The sequence below is a fragment of the Anopheles maculipalpis genome, chromosome 2RL (genome assembly GCF_943734695.1).
Source record: "Anopheles maculipalpis chromosome 2RL, idAnoMacuDA_375_x, whole genome shotgun sequence".
Lineage (NCBI taxonomy): Eukaryota > Metazoa > Arthropoda > Insecta > Diptera > Culicidae > Anopheles > Anopheles maculipalpis.
In genome coordinates, this window is record NC_064871.1 from 22,597,189 (window position 1) to 22,618,715 (window position 21,527).

The 21,527-nt window shown below is 42.0% G+C and overlaps 2 protein-coding genes across 3 annotated transcripts in view; one reads left to right on the top strand and one right to left on the bottom strand.

Annotated features, from left to right (window-relative positions):
* Positions 1–21,527, bottom strand: part of LOC126557604 (protein arginine N-methyltransferase 1) — a 724,795-nt gene that overhangs the window by 663,406 nt on the left and 39,862 nt on the right. The window lies entirely within an intron of this gene.
* LOC126558034 (cellular tumor antigen p53-like) overlaps positions 1–21,527 on the top strand; it is a 444,866-nt gene that overhangs the window by 338,055 nt on the left and 85,284 nt on the right. Inside the window, exon 1 of one of the 2 annotated variants that reach the window (XM_050213967.1) lies at positions 204–214. The exons of the other annotated variant lie outside the window; for it this stretch is intronic. The gene's annotated coding sequence lies outside the window, so the exon portion shown is untranslated. Of the gene's footprint in view, positions 1–203; positions 215–21,527 lie in introns of those variants that run through there. 2 annotated transcript variants of the gene reach the window in all.

Consider the following 21,527-nt stretch of genomic DNA (forward strand, 5'->3'; position numbering starts at 1 on the left):
CATTCCAATAATACAGCCGGACAACGTTTTCTATTTCATGAAGCTGTGTTTAGTTTTTTTTTATATTAACAATATTTCTCAACGATCAGCTGTAGTGAGGACTTACTGTCCAACTTCGAGGTATCAACAAGTCTAGTGAACCATTAGATGTCCGGCGCGACCTAGTAGGTCTTTAAGCCAGAAAGAACAAGTGTTCGTGCTGCAGTTTGAGTGCAACGTCTCAATAGAAACTTTCATTATTTAGATTAAATATAGAAGAAATAAGACTTGTTTGCAACAAGACGTTTGCCAAATTGAATTTTTCTGTACGTTATGTGAAAGCACTTGAAACTGTAGATTTAATAGACTTTCACAGGCACAAGTTTCTTTGTCATACTTCAAATCATTTAGCTGCTTCGCCCAAAACCCCAACACGAATCGAATGAAAAGAAATCCTCCACACGCAGTATGCTTAACGAGATTTGTTCGGTTAACCCACTGCTTATCATTTTTCCAATGCCATTACCCTGAACCCTGCCCTTAAATGTGTAATTGCAATTTGTATCGACACTTTTTCGTTGCACTTTGCTGCCCCCGGTGGCTGATGATTTCTCTTCCCCCAATGAAACTTCCCATTGCCACAAATGCCATTTATTCACATTGCAACAAATTGCACACGTTTCAACGTGGATTGAACGATTGCAAGCAAATGTTTCCTGCTTGTGCTCGTGTGATAGATGGAACCAGTCGATGCATTGCTTGTTGTGCATTTCCACCTCCCGCAACGCTGGTTTCATGTTGCTGTTGTACTTAAGTCCATCGCACCCTTCCACTGGCCTACCTGCCAGCAGCGACCGCAATCTGCAGTAAATCCGTCAGTGGTCCGACACCCGCAAATAACATCCTCATTCATAGGAAAAGCGGATGCTTCATTTCCGTCCATTCTCAGGCGGACAGAAGTTTGCATGCGGTGGTAAAAGTCAAACGATTGATTAGTGCATTTGTTGAGGATATTTTTCATCCCACCAGCCCGCGGACGATGCTACTGCACCGGATATGGCATCCCGAACGGATGCTCACGGGCATCCACTGCTGACGGGTGGAGTTTCAAGTTAAAATGACTTTCCTGCTTGTCCTGTGCCAGTTTTGTGCCGGCACTGATGAAGGGTTTTTATCCGTGCTAAAAGCCCGGTAACGATTCCGAAGGCATGATACCTGATGTCCACTCTTGGCGCTACCACTTGATAGATCCGGCAACGACACTGGAATACTGAAATGCTGGCCTCTCGATGGGAATGCTTTGCGTTGGCTGTATAATCCTTCGTTAACCTCTCCACCGAAAGGGACATCGAAATGGCACAAAGGACCATCCACACACATACTCACATACGCATACGTGCGATGAATAACGATGATGAACGTGTAAATAAGGCGACAATCCGCTACGTGGCCAAATGCAACGGATTCGTGCCGCATTTCCCTCGCTGCTGCCCAAAAAACCCTGCACGCAAACTACTCGCTCTAAATGAGTGATTCCACTCGGAAAGAATGCTCCGATTTTAACGCAAATGAACACCAGTCAGTAGGGGTAGTGATTCTAGGCATCAGGAGTTTGGATCCTTCTGCACCATACTACCGTACGACACATTCCTAACAAACCGTACGTATGCAAACCGCAACCATTGCTGGAAGGTTGCTCCGGTGACAGTAGAAATATTCCGGTTATTTATGCCATCATTTCCGGCCCTTCCCACGTTCCGCTCTCCATTTCCACCGTACCCACCTTACCGGTGAGCATTTCACCGATGGTCTGATGGCTCGATCCCGACGTGAAACAAGCTTGCCATCATTTTTAATGTGATCGCTTGAACTGGAAAACGTTACGGTAACATACGACATGGTAACCCTTCCTAATGCTTGCTGCCTTCGGTTGTAATTTCTTCGTTTTCGAATGGGAAGAATTATTTCTTCTACCGTAGCGTGGATGCTGTTTACGATACTGCTTTCGGCTTTCTTTCCCTTTCACCCGTTACACGTTCGGAAGAAAAATGAACCGTAGACATCTGGGGCGAATTGTTCAAATACAGTGTGTAACGAAGTTTTACTGATGAAGTTTTTTGCATGAGTATTAGAATTTAAAATAAAACTCTCATTATATTGGATAATTAGATATTTATAGACACTGTTCTATTGTGTTGTGAGGATTGCATAGTTTGAGTTTGAATTTTCTATATTCTAACCACTCCGAAACCAATGTCTAGGTAGCTACTGTTTTTTATCGCCTAATAGTGACCGCCCAGTATGCATATAGGAACGCGCGAATGACTCTTGCGATGTAGAAGCTCACCCGGCACACTGACACCGACCGGTTGGCATACGAGAAAACAGGGAAGAACCTCACCGAAACCGATGCTGGCACAGAGATTTATGAGCTACCGGCTAGAAATTCTGACAAGAAGTCTCGAGTGTAAATTGGAAAATGGGTTTTCGGTTGAACCGACATAGATTGCGGGAATGGTAGTGGGCCCGATCTTCCCCTTCAGCAGTACCGTTTCGTCACCCAGGACCTACCTCGAGTACCGTGCAAACCAGAATCGTCTGCAACCATCTCGCTACAACCACCATAGGCAATAGAGAGCAATATGCAATTTAAATAAATGGAATATTTTCACCTCACCACGGTACTACTCGGCTTGAGACGGGAGCCATTGCTGTCGCTTGTAATTTTGCTGCTTATTCTTTGCTACCCGCCTGTGGGTGTTCCTTCTCACCGGTTTTGCCCGGTTTGGCCGAGATTCTGCATTCCAGCCGACCCGTTCCGACACGGCGCAGTCTCTTACGAACACTACGGCTAGAGCCAGTTTAAGCGTTGAGGCTAGCCGCAATGGCGCTTGTAAAATGGCCGCTCCAGGAACCATTCCCAGCGGTACGGTGCGGATACTGTGTTTGCGTCTTTGCGTTTTGCATCGTTTAGATTAAGATGAAATTTATCAAAATATTTCCTCAAGCGCAACCGGGTTCTTTGCTGCACTTAAACCACCGGCTGCGTAAACAACGATGCACCATTGCTTACTATCATTTTTTCTTTCCCCCAAACCCAACCTGGACTCGTTCGTCGATTGCGAGACTCTACCCAGTGTTACTGCCAGCCCTAGTTTTTTTCTTCTCTTCACCGGTTTTCTCTTTCTTCGATTCGACGTTAAGAATCTGAACATTTGAATTCTTCGCCCGAAGGCAGAATGCAACGGGCAATCAGGCGCATCGGAATGCAACTCTGTTTGTTCGTGGCCACTAAGGCGAAGAAGCAACCCAACCAAAAAGCCACTAGACGCTGCCCATGGATCGAAAGAAGATAAATGCTTGAAAGCTACACTCCATCTCATAAAACTGCACCCGTCAAGTGAATGGGATTCGCGCGGCACTCGATGTTGGTAAGCGATCGAAAGGAATACATATTTCAAATGCCACCGATATATTTTTCTTTCCCCGCGAGTGTCGCTCCCGCGGGACCGAACCAGGGAAAAGTGAGAGAAAAAAAAAATCGATGCAAATAATGGAACCGCTTCGGACATCAACGATGAAACGGATGTGCAATTCGTAATTTTTCATTATTCGCTTGGCACCGGCTGGATCGTCCGTTCGGGATGCTCGCTCGGTCGAACCGAGCGTTTACGGTACGTTGGCGTTTTATGGCGTTTTCGTTTCGGTGGGCCAGATTTTTGTTGCCATTTATCAATTGCTTACTTTCGTACCTTTTGCCGGTTTAGACCAAACAAAAGTAGAGAAAAGGGACGTTCAAAATTCACGGAAGCAAATGTTTTAAGCTACTCAAACCATTCCTTCTTTCGTTTTGTCTCAAATGGTTGATTTTGGTTACAATTGCATTTGAAAAAAGTGAATAATAATGTTTTTATACCAGAAAAATACTTGACCGAATTACAGTACTGCCTAGGTTCTTTTGCTCACATTGATGCTGCTTTATGTGCAATGTACGTCTTTTAAAATAAACGTTTATTAAGTCAATATTGTTGATCTTTTGTTTGTTCTAGGTGAATAAGAAGTTTATGTGAAAAGGTACTCAGAATCGTAAATAATTAAGTGCATTAGAATGCAGACAGAAGTTTATTTCTAACAGTGCCTGAGAGTAGATTTTTTATATTAAGATGTTAATTTCAAATAGCAGTTATTAACAGATGATGATTTCGAGGCACATTACCTTTTCAAAAAAAAGATAAATTTCTTCCTTGACGCATGTTCTTTACTATACAATTATGATTCGTTGTTTATATTTAACATTCATCGTAATTTTACAATCGTAGAAAGTAAACATCAATTTACAAAAGCTCTTAAAAATATGTAACAAATAATTCAAGACACCTCAAAGACTGCAACTTTTCAAGAATTACGTTCGTTAAGAACGGCAACTTAAATATTTTCCTAAAACAAAGCTTCGCTTCACGTGCGATCCCCCGTCCCTGCTTAAGCTCTCTCATCTTTGAGATCTACCTGTGTATGTTTGCTTATGGTTTTTTGGGTTATTATTTTTAAGCCAAAAAACCTCAAAAACCATCATGCAATATCACATGCTCGGGTAGGTACGTCACGTGTGCGCTGTGCGGTCGCTGAAAGTACAGCGCAAACGAAAGAAATGGTTTGGCAAGGATGCGACCATTTATAATACTGGTACACACACACACACACACACATACGCGGGCATTCGGTGGCTTTTTTCACGGATGACGACTCGAAAGTCATGTGCCTCTGGCAGAGGATGAATTACTTCGCGATGGCTTTGTTTTATGTACGTAAGGTACCGGGTTTGCGTGCTGTTTTCAATTAAGAAAGGCTTTTGGAGGTGAAACTTGAACCTGGCTGATGTTTATATGTTTTTGTAGTATTCTATGTGTTTGTGGTATTGAAGGTAGAAGAAAGCTTTTCAGTTTTATAAAAATTAAACCTTTTGCAGAGCAAGCTGGTGGAAAATTCAGTATTGTGCTTAGATGATTGTGACACGTTAATGCAGCTTTAAAACAATCATTGGTTCCAAGTAATGCGTAAGAAAAAATAACTATTGGAAAATATGCAATCTTGTACATAATGTAGTAGATCTACATTGTTTTCATTTTGCATATTACAAATTATTTTAAATTTAAAAAACCTTTTCCAGGAAAAAAACCTTAGTGTCCTGTTTTTTTTCCCATAAGAATATCTCCTTATATCCTTACAAAACAATTTCTTCCCAAAGACATATGCCTATACAGCATGACTACAAGATCGATAAAAAACTTTTACGAAAATTGCCTCCCTCTATTCCCTTTTGCGCATCACAAAACACGTTCCTTTAGTAAAAATTAAAAATGCAACAAGAGAATCACATCCAAACAGAAGAAGTAGAAGAGAAAAAAAACCTCAGATCCCTAGTAAATACTTCATCTAAAGATGGCCAAGGTGGCAAACCTAAACGCGCCAGCACTAGCTGACAGACGGTTTTGGTGTCGCGAGCAGCAGAACTAAACACAAAAGCTTCACCAACCGTTGACCGACGACGTAGAATAGATGATGCCATGCGAAAAGGTTTTCTCTCCGGTGCTGTTGAAAGCGGAAACAAATGGATTTACTTTTTTATGCTTGCCATGCTCCTTCGCCGAGGCTTCCTTTTTTCCCATTTTCGAGAGCGCAAGAAATAAGGACTATTTTTCATCGCTCAAACGGACACCGATCCATACACACACTCACCTTCCGAACCGTTTCCCCGTACGCTTCCTCTGTCCATACGGTGGACAGTGTCAGCATAGCAGGCTGACGTTGAGAAATAGAACAAATCACGCACAATTTCGGTGCTTCGATCCTGGCATCCCCACGAACAGAATCGGATGTTTTCCAGACGAGTAGATCGACACAGTTGGCTCCAGCAGCTTCTAGGGCGAGCTTAAGCAAACCGGAGGAAACATCCGGGGACCCAGCGTGCATTCTGCTGTGGCTCGTTTGGCAAAAGAAATACAGGCAGCAAATTTGGGATGGAAAAACAATAAGCTGGTCACCTTCCGGGGACGCGGAAGGATGGTCTTCGTTTTCTTAAGATGTCCTCGCTGTTCGATGATTTACGACATTACCGTCAAGGGAGACGAGATTTTCGATCCACACCCGGGCCCGTCCCGATCTCGACGCCCGAACCGGAAGCAATCAATTCCATCCCATTCTCCCATTATGATGAATCATTCAGCAATCGAGAGCAATCGCGAAAGAAATCACTCGCACTCACTGTCGACTGTCGAGTCGGATAGCAAAAAGTCTACACCAACACACACGCACACACACACACACCAGATGCTGCCGATCGACCGCGTCCAAGCATGAAATCGATGAGGCATTCAAATCAATGTCCAACCGGAACATTCTTCCTTCGGGCGTCGGCGGTCGGTATAAGCGAAGATTACACACAGCGGAAACGAAAAGCAGAACACACAAGCGGAAATGAATCGTTCCGTTAGCAAAATGCCGCTTCCGATGTCAACAAACGGGAGGACGCGATAGAATCAGCGTCCTGTAATAAGTACTCTTTGTTTTTCGGAGGCACAGATTGAATGCGATTTAGTGTCCGCGTGTGCGCTCGCCCATATTTCGATACGCTGAAGGTATTAAAGCAGCCTTGCCGGAGGCGGATCGCGCGAGGATCTCGAGTAAAGATGCTACTCGAAAAAGGTACGGTGTACACCTGCTTGAAATGAAGACAGTAATCATGAGGCTTATGATGAATCGGCGCACTATTTGTTGTATGGTTTTGCAAAGGGGCCAGCAGACGCAGACGGTACACACACACACACCTACGGTTGATTGATTATCTTGGTTTGCTGAAGAAGGATCTTCGGCGTATTTTTTGTTTGCCTTCGTACGCTTTGTTTGTTTTAGCTTCGATCTAACCCCACCTTGGTTGGAACCATTTATCAACGTCTTGCAGAGGAAAAGACTGAAACTTAACGGCCACTGCATGATGTTACAAACAAAATGCTTGAATGAAGTTCATCTGCGTGTTTGCGTGTGTATGTGATTGAAATTCTTTCTAGGAATCGCCAGGGTCGAGTGTTTGTTTACAGCTATTTTCTATTTAAGTTCATTTTTAAAATTATACTTTCTCAGAATAATTACCATGGTTCAATTACTTAGAAGGAGCAAAACAACAGTTGCTAAATGCAGGAATGCCTTCTGAATTCCTCAGATTTTAAACCTTTTTTACCTTCTTGGAGCTTGACCTCAATGCAGCTTTGAAGCAAACTGAAAATGTCAGAAAGCGCAAAAATAAATTCGATTTCGTTTAAATAATACAGATAAGATGGATTTTTTTCAAATTATATCATAGTAATGTGTCGTTTTTCATCATGGAGTAAATCTGTAAACAGAGACCTATAGCAGGGATTTTTTTTTTCAAGGGTCAGGTTTTTATTGATTTCATCCACCAAGAGCCTTTACCAAACAGCTAAGTAGTTTAGTTGTCATAAATGTCACAGGCATAGACGTTTTACATCCCGAAAGAAACGTCTAGGAGCCGCGCTATGAAAATGCTAATGAAACCCGTCCAGAGATGATCTTTGCTGCCTTTAACGATAGCTCTCACTCCTCCATAGGAGTACACAGTATAAAACCGGAGTTCTGAAGGGCTTATTAAGAATGAGTTTCAATTTAGAATTAAAAAAGTCAAAACATGTATTGTGAATTTTAATCCTTTAACAGCTGTGTAATGGTCAATCAGTATTTAAGATCGTATTTCTCTAGTATTTGAGATTTTCATACAAAAGTATTTGTCTTTCCATCTCTTTGTCAAAATTTCCTCCCGTATCTAGCATATTTAAGCAAGGTAGATCTTTATTTACTGTTTTGTTTTCTGATCTAGTTGATAACAAAACGCTTCCATCTACACCTTTCGCACGCACAATTTTACGTTGTTGTAAACATGTTTTCTATCCCGGCAGTAGCTAACGAAACCCCAGAACCCGAGCTCTTTCTGCCAAGTTTGTTACCACGGAAAACCATATTATAAGCCCATCCATCATTAGCAACACTGCGAAACGCCACTTCCGAGGCCGAGTGCAAAACATTCCCTACGCCCGTGAGAGCAATTATCTCGCACACCAATTCAAAGCCCGGTTCGTCTGTTGTTGTGGAACAGCCCGTGGTGGCCTCAGTATTCTATTGGATCCATTCGACGAATTATGAAACCCATAAACCAAGCACTTAAGGTTTGCTACACAATACTGACGCCGGCCGTATTAGCGTCTTATCATACTGAGGTCGTGCGCCGATGCCATCCTGTCTTGGAAGGTTCCGTTGGAAGCCAGCCGCCATACGCTTGCAGAAGAATGGCAGGTAGGGTCGGGATTCTTAATTGAATAACTCGGCCCACTTGTACGGTGAGTCAGAAGCGGCGCGCCAGAACCTGCAAGACGGCTACCACTCGACTAGCCCGCATCTATCCAACATTCATGACGGGTATAGGGAAGCGAAGAAGATATTTCCGCTGTTTGTTGAACAGGGTGCAGAAAGGGGAGGGAGAACGAGCAACTGTAACTGGAGCATTTCGGCACCGTGTACTGTGGTCTGGCGTCCTAGAATATCAGACTACCCTGCACGGGTAATGAAACCGCAGCATAATACAGCCGACTGTCGACCGCATTACTCAGTTAAGCTGTACACTGGGAATAAGCTGTGCGTTTGGAGTTGGAATTTTGTTCGGTAAACAATAATGCCAGCCGTGTTGCCGCTTGTTGGTGATGGCCCACTCTGTGTGTGTGTGTGTGTGTGCATTTTGTGTTTATAAATAAGTAACTAAATTTATGAATGTACCTTCATCTGCTTCGTGGATGAAGAACACGCTTCAGCTTTCCGCAAAATAAACGGTGCAGCGACTTCAAAAACTCACCTAGACGAACTCAGATTTAGCATCTGTATCTCTTTAATAACCGAAATTACCATCGCGAGAACCTGGCTTGTACATGTTAAATCATCTAAACAGCTTTAGTAAAGCCCTAAGTAAAACGGAGAAAAAATGCTGTAATATGTTACAAACAAGCTTATGCTTAGAAACTGTAAGTACATCCTAACACATTACACCCTTTTTTATCTTATTTTTCTGTTCAGTAGAAAAATCACAACCGCATTGCTAGAATTCTTAGAAATCATTAATCCTGTTGCGCCAGAATGGAACCCATAACCGATCGCGTTTAACAAGCTTCCAAGTAACGACTACATGGCTCAAATCACTTGATGTATTATGTATTCCACATATGACAGTATCACGCTTGGAAACAGACTCCCATTTAGAAGCCAAAAAAAATGGCTTCAAAAGTTGTGCATTTCCGTTCGGTTTAATTATCTCTTTACAGCGTGCTTGTAAACAGCTATTCCACGAACTAAATTATCCTGATATCAATATATGATATAGTAGAGTTAAAGCCATATCGATCACATATCTTTTTCAAGATGAAAATATAACCTAAATATATACAGCACTGATTATTTTAGGCAGTATTAGTTCGCTAATAAATTAAAACCAAACGTTATTACTCAATTCAACGTTATTATCAATTGGTGCTAATATCAATGGCATAGCAGATTCTATGAAGTCGTGAAAATATGCGTAGGGTAAATGCAAGTTTTGCATTTGCAATTCCAATTAAAAAACACAACAAAAGCACCTGACGCCTGGCCGATTATGACATGCATAAGCGGATGTTGGAAATTCAAGGGTATGTTTTCATAAAGTCATCATCGTCCCACTGCATTGCATTTCTCAATCTATACAATAAAGTAAATCTGATCCGGTGTGAAATGTGTCTCGTACAACTGAATCCTCAGTTCTTCGACTAGCGCTTATTATTATTTCACTAAAAATTGGTTCATTAAATCCTTCGAATTCAGTACATAACAAACCTCTTTGCTCAATTATCCTTAGATAGGAATGAAAGATTTGATTTTCATGAATTGTTTTTCATATCAACTTTGATATATTCTCGATATTATAGGGATTTTATGAGGGACGGATTTAATATTGTCACATTACTGTTCATAAAAACGTGTACTATTAATTGAAAAAAAAAACATGTATGTCAATGTTCAAATAAAAATTACTTCCGATGAAATTCATTCCCCATTTTTGCGCTTACCCTTGTCATGTTTTCCGCTTTGTCACAATACAATTCGCTTCGTGAAATTTGTTTCAAGAGCGCCGTGTAGCAATTTCGCGGTATTTTAAAGCACATGACTTTAATTTCATTTGCTTCACTCTCGGCACAGTCGCAATTCGATAAGAAGCTTTCATTATCGTCTTGAGCACAAATTCAGTATAATGAGCAGCTTGTACGTGTGTAGCGGAAACGAATTATTCATATTATGCTGGTTTGCCTGTCTTCTGCCCGCCAAACTGCAGCCGTTGCTCGCTTGAACAGCCAAGAGTAGGAATATATGAATTGATTAACACCATTAAATCATAACATGACTTCGGTTTACAGAATTATGCGACATTATGGATTTGTGTTTTTTGTTTTTTTGCCTTCTTATCCTAGATTCGTCTAAAAGCATAAGGTAATGAGCAGTAAGCTTAGTAAAGAAAAAAACTTAGTAAAGAAAAAAATGACATTTCAAGCAGTATTTTTTGTTGTATTGTATGTATTCACTTTAAAACACTAGAATTTTTTAATTGGTATTTTTGAATTTTTTTATTTATTTACTTACAATTGAGTACAACGGTTCAGTATTGTCCGGTATTTTTGAATTTTCAGCATTAAAAACAATCGATGGTATTTCAAAAAGTAATATTAAAAAAAGCTTTTTTTAATGATCGCTCATTCACATTCAATTCTACATCCGTGAAAGATTCCATCAAATAACTACTCAATAATCTTTCAATCACGTTGGAACAAAACACAAACCTTCCAACCTAATGGGTTCAACACTCAGTTCTTTTCCCAAGACCCGGCAGGGCAGTAAAAGGCCATAAAACCAACTGCTAGCTTTGGATACAACCACAACAATCGTTAACAGTGTGCTTTTAGCGCGTTGAAACGTGCAAACAAGTGCTTGGCGATACTTCTTCGCCTGGCAGCTAGTTTTTGTCCGTCCCTGCGACATTTTGACCTCTTAGAGCAATTTGTATCATTGTGCCTCGCCTCGATGGCCAATTATGGGCTAATCGTAAAAAATCCATTTACCCTCCGGACGTGACATGCAGTGATTCCGGTTGCATGTGCGTTTGCCGTACAATTCAATAATGCAGCTCTTCACGTTGAAAACGTTTCAATCTGATTCATGCTGAAAATCCATATGAAATAATGCATGCATTATAGGATTGACATGAATGTAATTAAAATATAATATGATATGTGCCACGCATAGGCTGGCTTTTGCATCAATTTTTGCAACGAATCTATTGGAAGCTGTACATAATTAAACATACTATGAATCTTGGTGGAATGTTTCCCAGCACAAGCATTGAATGGAGGTTTTCACGGTAAATCTAAAATTGGTACAGTTTCAGTTTAAACGTTGGTGTATGGACAAAACTTAATAAATTTGTCCTGTGCGGCTGTATCCTACAACGTTGCAAGCTATTCTAGCAACTTTGCAAGCACAATTAGGAATTCCAAATTTAATAATTGTATTAAAGGCAGATACAAACTTTAAAAAATAGAAAACACGGATCACATATGCCTCAAGGAATATTTATTTTTTAAGAGAAAGTTTTGTAAGACATGAAATATAATTAGATTTTTTTTTTTGATAAATGCCACCGGTCAGTTATACCTTAACTAAAATAAAAAAACGTTCAAAAATGAATCAAGAATTATTCCTAGCAATTGCATAAAGCATCTTCTACATTCAAACATTTAATTCTATGCAAAGTTCTTCAGTTATTTAATGTTTCTCCATAAAAACCTCCTACAAAGCAATGTGGCCAGACCTTCGTAATAGAATAAAAAAAAGTCCCACAAAATTATAGCACACTGTATGACTCGCAACACCATTTCAACGGTTAAAATCTGCTTTAAAATCTTCCGCACATTTTTATTCTCCTTCCTTCCACACACCTCAAAGCATAAACCGCCCCCCCCCCCCCCCCCCCACGGACAGCAGTGCAAAATGTCTTTGAACCAAGTTCTAAGGATTTCTAAAATACTCGCCCATGAAATCGCTGTTTGTGCCTTTTTATGCTGCACACCAGCTGTGCCACATCTGGCTGGTTACCGTTCGGAAGCTGCCGTCCTGTTTTTTTTTCTTTTTTTTTTTGCCACCCCTTCCTACTCACCGAGTGCATATTTTTACATCCCACTCAGCGCTCGGTACACTACCCGGGAACTGGGATAGCGCCATAAAATTCCGTACGCTATCTTTCATGCGTCAGCAAAATTCCAAAACCGCACCAAGTGAGAAAATAAGCAAGTGCCTAGCGACGGGCGAACTGCGGGCAGTGGCTCAATCTGGCACAGCATTAGAAATGTGCTTACTGTGTGGAACCATTATTGAACGTTCCACAAGCTCCGGGAGCGTTTGAATTTGGTAAAATGGGAAATTAACAATGTGTATGATGGCCCGCATCAAAACCAAAGGGTAATAAGTATTATTTGCATTCCTCTTCCCAACGCTCTCCCTAACGTTCTCCCACCGTACTTTAATATCTTCTATTAAGCTTTTACCTTGGCGTTTGTGCAAACAAACTTTACCCCGGAAAAAGCTCATTGCCCATCATCATTCGCTCACGCAAGGTGAGTGTTTGTTTCGATTTTCTTCACAATACTACATTCGCTGTGCACCTTCTCCATCGCTCGTCCAGAATGTCCCATGTCAAACATACCGGCGGTAAACCTTGTAAATATACACCAAGGCATCGTATAACTCTTGCCCTTGCCAGCTCCGAGCCCCGTATCGCATAAACAAATGGGTAACATTAGCCTCCGGAGGGTACGCTCGCTACATTAGACACTTCCGGTCGCATCCATTTGCCGGTTACCGTGTGTATACCCGTCCCGACCAACTACCAAGATGGTGATGGTCCCTTGGACGCACCGGTAGTGAAGCGTGTGGGCTATGCGCTGGAAGCTGAACGGTTCAAACCGCAAAAGGTGGGAAGGCCTTTGTTTATGGGGCACACATTCTGGCTGAGTGAACACACTACGGCACGCTGGATGCTGCTGCTGTTCGGAACTGGAAATTTATTTGTTTACTGTTTGGCTTCCGGTTGAAGATGCAGATAACGGAAAGAAAGACTTTTCCCTCCAGAAATTCAGCCATACTCTTCCTTTCTACTTTATTATTAAATGCTTTAAACTCATGCCGTTTCATTCGTAAATAAATCATTCCTCCACTCATCGAAAACGCTCAGTCTTGCCCTAACCGTGAGCCCATTAAATACTATTTATGCGAACGGACGTACCGTCGTCCGGCTTCACTCGATAGCCACTTGAGCGCATAAAACCCAGCATTGACCCATGCTCCAGCGATGATGATGGCGGCGATGTTGTTCCCATCATCGATGATCGCATGGCACTGGGTACGCGTACCGAACGCCGTGTACGGCTGTATCGCTTCCGGGGAGCAGAGCAGACCACGCATAATAATCGAACGATGCTAATTTAATACACCGATCACGTAACGCATGTTTTGCGCAAATTTATGTCGATTATTGTTTTATGAAACGGTTATTATTCGATTGTCCAGTTTATCTGTAAACATCGCTTCAGGAGATGAAACGGAGCACGTGCACGGTTTAACCATCCGAACCTTCCGTACACTGTGGCTTAGTTTGGATGTAATGTTGTTTTGTGTGGTGCCTTAGTTTAGTACAAATTTTCCACACGAAATGGTACACGAAAATTAACGACTAAAACATCGGTTCATCAAACACGGTTTGTGTGGTATCGTTTTTAGATTTTTAATATTTATTTTTACCATCAACATTTTTCATATTTTCTTTCCGGCTGAACGAAGCTTTACATGTTTTAATTGTAATAGAATAAGCTTCAATAATGACTGCCGAACTGTTAACCGTTTATAAAAGGTTTATCAAAGCTATGTGATCCTTAAACTTCCATAACATTATACAAATTACAAATTATAAAATAGGGTCACAGACGTCTCCCCTTTTAACAAGGATTAACATCCTTGGTTAAGGCATCGATAGTAATTTAATGCGAATGAATTCCTTAAAGAATTCTGTTTGATTTTTTCTATCAACATCCTTATGCACAAATGAAACTAAGAGACAATTGACCAAATTAGGTTATTCGTTAAACCGTTCGTTAGTAGTTATTTAAGGCTCGGCAAGCTATTCCGGGTTTTATTTACTTATTTATTTTATTTATTGCAACAATTTTATAGTTCTTCCCATGATTGGTGTAATTGTATGTATGCATTATTTGTGACACGGGTTTGTATGACAACACACACATAAATATCAAAACGTTATAAGTAGTAAAGTTAAAAAAGGACGGCTGAAGTTTTTTTTAATTTAATTATTACAGTACAAAAATGAAAGAACTCACAGATGAAATTGATTCCTTCATAATTTAACGCAAAAAAAAATTTTTTAGCATTGTTTATTGAAATAATTCGCTCGGGTTTTTCCACCCACAAGAACGCAAATGTTTTGACTGATCGCGTTAAAAGATGTGGCCATCAACCCGTGACAGGGGCAAAGCATTTTGATAAATGTGATAATTTCATCAACTTGCAACCGAACAATCAATATTTTTCTGCACCCCTTTTGTACACCACCGTTCTTACCTGCGCAACACGATACAGCCCCGTTTACCCCGTTCGCCAGTAAAACAATAGCTTTTTGGCATCCCACGGGATCGGGAAATTCCCAGCAGCCAGTACCACTTTCCTGCGAGCTGTTGTAGTTTGTGCTTTGTGCAGATGCGACTCATAAATATTCATCACCGAAAATGTATAATTCACAAATTACAAAAACCTTTTTTCTGTCTCACTTTCATGCTGTGTGTGTGTGTCTCTCTCTCTCTCTCTCTTCCTCTCTACTTCAATCTACGCAACCTGCTACACCCTTTCCGGCACGTACACGCGTACGGGGGTGGGAGATGGCAAATAATTGCTCACAAGCCGTACATCATCTAACGCCAGGTGGAAGCCAAATGCAGACTAAAGGAAAACGGTACCAAAATAAAAGCACAAAATACAGGAACAAACCACAGCACCGGTACACACAAGAAAGCCTTCCTCCATGAAAAAAAATGGGGCGCATTTCCTGTCCCTAGCTAGCGGAAATAGGATGAAACGTCCCGCTCTATTGTGTTCCACAAATTGCTCATTTTATTTCGTCGCGATTGCACAAATCAAACGCTACATTTGCACTGGACACAGTACCCCAGACTCCCATCCTTGCTGGAACAACGGCCGATCATTTGTCCGAAGCTTGCGTGACTCTCCCGCCGCACCGATCCTGCCGTGGACCACTCGGAAAATGCGTGAGCGTGTCCTTGCGGTGAATTGTGTTCGATTGTTTGTGATGAGGGTGTGCTTTTTTTTTATTGTACCTCAACAACAGGCATCAACCGTTCGACTTGATATACCTGACGAACTCACTTCCCGGTGAGACAACGTGTACCGTGGGAAGGAAGGGTGCAAGGGTGGAGGGAAGGTTATGCGTATCGATAAAAATACAGCTTGCCATTTCAACAGCCTGCGTGGTTCGGTACGGGGCTCAAATCAGCATTTCATCGCTGCCGTGATTAATGATCGCAAAAAGATGCGAAGCTGAGCGATTTTCTCGGCCGGGGATGGTTTTTGTGTTCTTTTTTTTACTACTTTTTTGTGTATTGTTTACCATCCAACCCCAACTAAACGGTAGCTTAAGGAAGGATAAAAAAGAGGGAAAACGGTGGAAACGGTCAATGGAAGTTCGGAAACAACTCGAGCTATTGATTAATTGGCATCAGGAGGGCGACTAACGGTGGCACATAATGTGCTGCTCCTTGTTTTCCATGAATCCATTTTTAGCACTTGTTCACCATTTGTACATGGGTGTGTGTATGAGTGGGTGTATTTATGTATGTATGAATGTGTAAACGCTTGGCCAGAGTGAAATCGCACCACCATAGGTGCGAGGGCGATTGCGATTTTTTTTTGTTTTCTCACACTCACCCAACCCAACGAACCCGAGCTCGGTTTGAGGTTAGATGAAAAATGTGAGAAAAATCCCGCAAAAGAATTTTCGTTTGCTGGGAAAGTTTTTCCGAACCCTCCACCCTACCCGGCTCCGAAAAATCCATCAATTAATGATTGATTTTTGCCTGTTGAATTGCAAGTTTTCCCTCATCAAAGGGAAAACTTCCAAGTTGAACTGGACTCGCTTTTCTCAAGTAAGTTAAACATTTCGTTTCCGGGCCGCGTAGGCTACCTTTTACTGCGGCTAATTTTAAATAAACTTTATCCTGCGTATACCTAATACGCCCACCGCAGCAATTCCATTTTTTATTTAGCCCTTTACGTTCGCCAAAAGAAAAAAAAACACCGCTCATCCTCATCACCGAAACCCATCACGTAATTACAGTAGCGATTTTACCACTGGCAAACGGAAGAAGCAGCGGCTGCTGATGAGTTCGCGGATTTTTCCTCCCTCGCTGCTAGTTGCTGCTGGTTTGTTTTTATTGTAATGAAAAATTAATCCCTCAATCCCGTGATCCACCTACCGGCATAAAAGGGCAGAGCCAAAACCATCTCCGTTCGCTTCCGGCCTGCCCACGGAGACAGAGAGCGACAGTCGGGCAATAAAAATAATTCTAACGGATTTATTTCCCTACCGACAATTTTTATCGCTCCCGAGGGTGCTCTGAAATTCACGTTCACGCTATGTGGTCTTGCAAAACCAAAAAAAAAACGCCTTGGCTTGGGACATAATTTTACCACCTAAGTAGACACACACACACCCCGTACACTAGCGGACCCATCTTATCAAAGTCAATCCAGTGGGGCGGTGGAAGTTCCCGTATTTCTTAAGGCTTTTGGGGCAATTTTTGCGTACATCGGCTTTGGCCCACCCTTTCCCGGGGTCGGGATGGAGGGGATGAGGGTGCAGCTTCATCTTTCGGGGCCCAAAACTAATTAATGCTTCGGATGGTTTTAACAGCAATATTGAACGTAACGCAACACCGTGGGGGTAAGTGAGGGACGATAAGGGCTTTGTCAGTAGTCAAAATGGCAGGTGCGTAAGCAATAAGCGTAACCGTGGATAAATTATCTATTCTAACATTTCTTCCCATTCCTTTTTCTCGCTCATTTCGGTAGTTATGGTTCATCGTTTGTTCAAAATATGACTTTATGAAAATTAGTCCCTTTTTTAGCACGCGCTTGTATTCGCTTCTGATCGTTATTCGTTACTCTTTTATTCGCGACTGATCGTTCGCTCACTGACTGATCGTAGATCAGGCTCGTCCTGGCCTTTTCTGATTCCTCTTTCTCTCCTCTTCTTCTATTCGTCTTCTACCTGACAGGGCGTTGGGAAGCTTATAAACTTTCCAACACGTAGATTAACGAAAGCCAAATAATGGATATTTTAGCTAGAAATTCTTCAAATTTCATTTCTTATATCTGTTGCGTTATATCTGTTGCAAGCAGAGACGCCGATGAAATACAACTGGCTTTACAAACCACTCTGAATAATCTTTCCGAGTGGTCTGAAAACCTTGGTATCAAGTTCTCTGCAACGAAAACTGAGATGGTAGTCTTTTCTCCTTTTAGCGACACGAGAAAAAACAGGGAGAAAAGACTATATGACCCGAAAATTGATGTCTTTCTGTATGGTGAAAAGATATCAACTACCGACAATTTTCGATACCTTGGTGTATGGTTTAATTCAAGGCTAAACTGGAGTACACACTTCACCCGTCTGGTGCAAAAATGCAGTAAAAGAATCAACTTTCTAAGGACAGTCACAGTATTCTGGTGGGGCGCACATCCATCAGACGTCCTGAGACTGTATAAGACAACGGTACTATCCGTATTAGAATATGGAAGCATATGCTTCCATTAGGCATCCAATACGTTGATACTCAAGCTTGAAAGGCTACAGTACCGCTGTCTTAGACTCGCACTAGGGAGCATGAAATCCACACACAACATGTCCCTAGAAGTGATGACCGGAGTGATGCCGCTCAAACTACGTTTTGAAATGCTGTCGCTTCGCCTTCTAGTCCGTTGTTCAGTATCAAATCCCTTGATAATAGAAAATTTTGAAGCGCTTCTAGAGACAGGTTCTAAGAGCAAAATCCTCAAGATTTTTGAAGATTTTGCTGCCCTACAAGTGCATCCTAGCGCTCCACAGGCATTAAATCGTGCTGCCCTTCCTGAGAACTACAGTTCCATTTTAATAACAGATTCCTCATTGCACGAGGAAATTAAGACCATACCTAATGATCTTCGCCCGAGGGTAGTTCCGGGCATTTTCATGAACAAGTATGGTCATTTAGACCAAATAAGCCAGTACTACACTGATGGATCATCCTCTGAGGAGGGCACTGGCTTCGGTGTTTTTAGCGAGTCCAACGAAGCTTTTTTTTTCAAATTGAGGCAGCCATGTAGTGTTTACACCGCTGAGCTTGCCGCAATATTTTACGGATTATTGATGATAGCAGCGAGACCTTCGGACCAGTACTTCATCTTCACTGATAGCCTTAGTGCTATTGAAGCACTGAGATCTCCGAAGACTGTTAAGAGTCAGGATTTCCTCACCATCAAAATCATTGAACTGCTTGGCTCAATGGCTCAATGGCGTTTAGGATGTCGCTAATTTGGATCCCTTCTCATTGTGGAATTCCCGGCAATGAGAAGGCTGACTCACAGGCCAAAACAGGCGTCAAGGAAGGCGCTTTTTACGACTGACCTATCTAGGCCCACTAGTTCCTTGTGGCTGCGGTGACGGATTCCACGATGCGGATCACCTTCTGTGGTCCTGCGTGGAATTTGAAACCGCAAGACCCTCCTTGTTGAGCGCAGTCGAGAATATCGGCAGACGAACGGGTACAGAAATCAGAGAAGTGTTGGCTACCAGGGACCTCCTCTACATGAGGATCATTTACCGATTCGCCAGAGACAACGGTCTTGTCCTATGATTCCACATCCCAAGTATCCTTCCAATCCTTATTCGTATTCCACCATTACTTGTTTGTTAAATGTTGTGTTGTCTATGTCTTAAGTGTACTTTTTGTAGTGATCTGATGACTGGGCAACAGCACTCGAGGGCGATTCCAACACTGCCGTAAAAGGGAGGCAGGCGATTTCCACAGTACAGTGTTCTCTACTCCAGTCCAGCTTTAACACATAGAGTTTGACAGCGTTGGCGTCGGGTTCGGGGTGTTTGGCGGGTTCAGTCTCGAGAGTAGTGAAGTCGCTTTCGCTGCTGCGGGATAGAGCTTGTCGATCATACTTTGATTGAACGTCGACTAGATTGAGCTTGGAATGTCATTGCTGGAATGCACTGGAGAACACGGTACACAGACAAATAAATGTTCGTGCTGTCTTAACTATGTTTATTTGTTTGTTTCAGTCAATACCATACCACAAAGGTCCTCAATAGAACGGCCACATCACCACAATAGCCGGAATTCGGATATAATCAACCGTCATCATCACAATAGTCACAACAATAGTCCCGGACCATTAAAACTCACAATATCCACCAATACATCACATCATCATTATCATCATCCCTATCACCACAACCATCCACAACCGAGTATGCCTGGGATAAGTCAAAGAATAAGGAGGAAATGTCTCATCAATATGTGTAAATCTATTCAACACAAGCGGTGTTGACAATACAGCACTGGACCGTAATAATCAATTGCAAATAAATAAATAAAAATAAACTCCCGCACGCCGTTAGTAGCTGACAATCCTTGAGCACGCTTGAGCGCAACTCAACATCTATTTTTATATCGGTGTTAATTTTGACCCTCAAACAGGTAACGGGTTTAAAGGTACTGTTGCCCAAAGTTTCGCCACATGAGTCTAGGAATGCGCCCTGCTTAGCGCCAGATTGAAGAAAAGACATGTAAATCCTCCCTGGTGCAGTCCCATGGTGGTAGCAATATCCTGAAAGATGCAAATTATTGAAAGTAACCCTTTAATAATAAAAAAGTACGCAGAGAAACCAATATTCGCTTCCATTCATAAGGACTTCTAACAAAATACAGACGCATGCTTAAGAATCGTCAAGAAATATACATTTGAAAGAACTTTCACACCACACACAAACCGTATGATTTGTGCTACAGACAAAAACCAACCAACCCAGAGAATCCTTTGAATTCAAGCCAATTACACTGGAATGATCCGTTTTAGCATAGACTCAGCCTTGGTAAAACGTAATCATACTGGCTAAAATCATTCATGTTTTTCTCGCCAAAAACCAGCTCGGGAAGAAAAAAAAACATAATCCCTACAATTGCACTTTGCTGCTTTAGCTTTTCCACTCCGATGAGCTCCACACACTGGTGAGTTTTATTGAATTCACATACATACCGGCCTAATTGAATATAATCTTACCCACACGCACACACCGAGCACGACTAGAAGAAAATCCCTTATTATACGATTCACGTGTTTCATTCATCCATTTTTTGGATATTTTTTCGCTTCGGTATCACTCGCCGTGTCTGCCAAAGTAAAATCAAACAAACATAAACGAATGCCCATTTACCCTGTGCTACATATTTCGTCTGCTTTCTTTGATGCTCTCGTCCGGACGCGCCCGTATCAGCAACGTAGCGAGTTGGAAAGTTCAAAAACAAAATCACAGCAAATATCCCGCCGGGTGGGCGAGCCCACCGACAGCAGGAGCCATAGCATCGTGCGGTATCCCCTACAAGCCCCGCTCAACGCTCCTAGGACTGCTGCACCGTAACATGTGTTACAAATTGTAATAAGTTTGGGGCGAAACGATTTTCCATTCTCTTGCCGCCCGATGTGCTCCCCTGTTCTGTGGTAACGGGCCCAACGACATACTTTGTGCTTGGCATGGAATATCTGCTACGCTAATCGGTACATTTCTGCTCCGCTGCCTTCTCTTGTTTTCCCGTACATCCTCCTTGTGCCCGTACTATTGCCATAAACCCACACGAAAGATTCTGCCAAAAAATAAGCAAACACCGCCAAGCACATAACATTAGCGTGTGAATATTGAAACAACTTCAAAAGGCGCTGAGGTTCCCTTTTTTGTTGTTTTGTTTGGCGTTCTTTCTCCAAAGTGAAGATATTTCGCTCTGCTCAAAGTGTTTCTCAATGTCTAAACGATGGCATATCGTGCACACAGACATATACACGCATACACGTAACGTAAAGGACCAGTGTGAGCTAGGCTAGGTATCCTCGGTAGGGCAGATAGTATCATCCACCGGAACGCGGTTGCCTGGACCATATTTTTTGAAGGTAATGCAGAATAAAAAATGTGCCCTTATGTCGTTTCTTACGCAAAGAAATGGAGTTTTTTTCCCCCTGTTAGACCTTATGTTTTCTTTATTTCGTAAAGGATTGATTAGATGGAGCTG